Genomic DNA, 2,947 nt, shown 5'->3' on the forward strand with positions numbered 1-2,947 from the left:
CATAGCATAATACAAGATTGAGAGAGGCAAGAGGCAAGGAGGAGATTTGCTCATCAAGTTCTTCTTTTCTTTCCTTTGTTTTTTCCAATTGTGATGAAAGTGAATCTATTTATGATGAACACTAGTATGAGTGGCTAAAATCCATTGTTCTAGGGTCATGGGTAAAACATGAATGTTGTTGTTTGAGGTCTGACAAAGTTGGTTTATCATATTGGGTTGTTTATTTAATTTTAATTTTAATTATTTTGCTGAGTAGCTAACAGTGAAATACTATCTACGAATCTAGAGTTGAACTCGAAAGTGGGAACTTTAGATTGCATATAGAATTAAATAGAGCAAGTTCTTGAACCCGGGCCTCGGGGAACGGATTCGCAATTGGGATAGACATATACCCAATTGCCTTGCTTGGTTGAAATACAGGAATTGTAAATGCATTCTTGTTAATCTTAATTCCATAGACATATAGGCATTGAGTTGACTTGAATAGGCGAGTAAGAACTCGACAGATTCTTATGAGTAATATTAACCTTGTCAACCAATAACCTAGATAAATCAATTAGTCGTTTTAAGCCAAGAACGCAACACGATTGTTAACTAGCCCGTGACCCTGGAATATACTCTCCTACTGTTTGTTACTCGAAATCATCATTTGTTCGGTTAATTGCTCTAGTTACATTATTGCTTGATAGCTTAGGTAGAAAAACAGTTACATCTCTATTTTGTGAAGGACCTCTTGGATAGATAAATTAATTGAGTTTGAATCAGTCAACGGTTAATCATAAGTCTTCGTGAGAACGATACTCTACTCACTACTCTATTACTTGACGATCACGTGCACTTGCGTGAGTGTTTTTGGTCGCAACAGCTATTTTGTTCAACATGTCATATGTGCTATTTATTTTCATGTGTTGTACACTAATAGAAAGCAAGCCTATAGGAATCACGCACACACTTCGCTTCATTTGTCAAATATGCCATACTTGTTTCCATTCAATACTCTTACATAATATGCCTATAGGATACTACAATGCACAAAATCGAGTCCATTTGCCAATTGTTAGAAATCCTACCAATATGATGTTAACTGACATTGCTAATCCTGTGTTCTCAAATGAGTTCACTGCCTAATTATGCGACTGTTAGAAATCATGCCTATAGGGACTGTTACCTGCCTAAGACGCATATCTATAGAATCAACATTAGTAATTCAGAATTATGATTGTTTTCACTAACTTTCTACGTAAAACAATTAGATATCATGCCTATAGGATTTGTAACATTCAATTTGTCTATGTGTTAACCCAGAAATTCCTGCACTGCCCATGTATTACTGAAAATTAGAATAATTTAGAAACCATGTCTATAGGGATAATAACGATCTAATCTGCCCGTACGTTAGCCTAGAAAATGCAGCATTACCTGTTTGCTAGTGGGATCATATAGAGATCATGCCTATAGAACTAAAGGACTCTAAGTCTCAATTTTGAGATGCTTTACTGCCTAATACCAGAAATCAGTCTGCGTGCTTCCTTGTTTATGTGTGGAGGTTAACACGAGCCATTCTTTGCTATTATGTTTGGTCCTATTTGTTTTGAATGCGCGATTAGTTTTATCACTTTTTGAGCAACCTATGTAGGTCTAGAACCACCTAAATAGAGGTCCAAAGCCTCCTGGACCATAGGTATGAGACGAGTAGTGTACGCATAAGATACGACTTAGAATTGAATTAGAACACTTTAGTTAAACAACTTCAACATAATAATCGAGTAGCATGAGATGATAGTCTATGCCCACTGAATAATACGAACAACTCCTATCTAAAGGAAGTTGCAAAGTATTATTTATGTTGCACGGGGTGATCCTTTAGGATAAAAAACTTAGGACCCCCCCTCCCCCCTTATATACTTTCCATTTGTAGTTAGTCATTTAACATAGACCAATATATTTGTACCTTTGTAATCGCTAAGACCTGTACCAGTTCTCATGTGTTATGATAAGACTCTACGCCTTTTTAATATTTTCTTTTGTTTGTTTGATCACCTAGCCTAATTACATAACCCACATAGTTAAAAGTTCGATCGGGACCCATAGTTGGGGACCTCGAGGAGTGCCTAACACCTTCTCTTTGAGGTAATTTGAGCCCTTACCCGATCTTTGGTGGTGTTGACTAGTAAAATAGAGTTATTTCCAAATAGGTACCCTAACGCACCTTAAAAATTGTTAGGTGGTGACTCTTCTCTTTTAATACCTCCTATTTAAAGGAGTTGTCACATGTCGAAACCCGCTTCTGCGAGAAAACAGGGCGCGACGACAGGTATGGATATATGAGAGGATTTTGTCCTTGAGGCTGCAGTTGAGTGAGTCGATCGTCCACATTGACCCGCCCCTGCCGTGAGCTCATAGATGGAAGACCCTATTGTGCTGTGATAAGTAGCAACACATCTGCTATATTTATTTCATGATCAGTTANTGATACATATGCAGAGCCGCATAATGTACCGAGGCGTAAAGGTGGCAGAGCAGGTGGACGTGGTGGGCAGGGATGCCCACATAGAGAGGGTTTGCTACTAACGCTCCTGGTTCACACGGGCGCTCCTTCAGATGTCCTTCATATGACCAGTTAGGGAACGAGCATGCGCGGTCGGATACTATAGGTCATCTTCTACATGACATGCCAGCTGACATGATTGGGGGTTCACCTCCATGGCAGGGTGAGATGATCACTAGCGTCCCAAGCAGTTAGTATGCTATTCAAGTAGTTGTGTATCGACCATTGGGTCTAGAGTATTCATTTCAGACTCATTGCCCGATGCTACAGATGATGGGTTCTAAGTTTGTTCATTATTTACCTACAACATAGCCACCCACATCAACGCGAGCATTTTCATATTGATCTATTTTCCTTTTCATTTGGCACATATTCGCATGTAGTAGATTGGTACGAAGA

Source organism: Nicotiana attenuata, unplaced genomic scaffold (assembly GCF_001879085.1).
Source record: "Nicotiana attenuata strain UT unplaced genomic scaffold, NIATTr2, whole genome shotgun sequence".
NCBI classification, from domain to species: Eukaryota; Viridiplantae; Streptophyta; class Magnoliopsida; order Solanales; family Solanaceae; genus Nicotiana; species Nicotiana attenuata.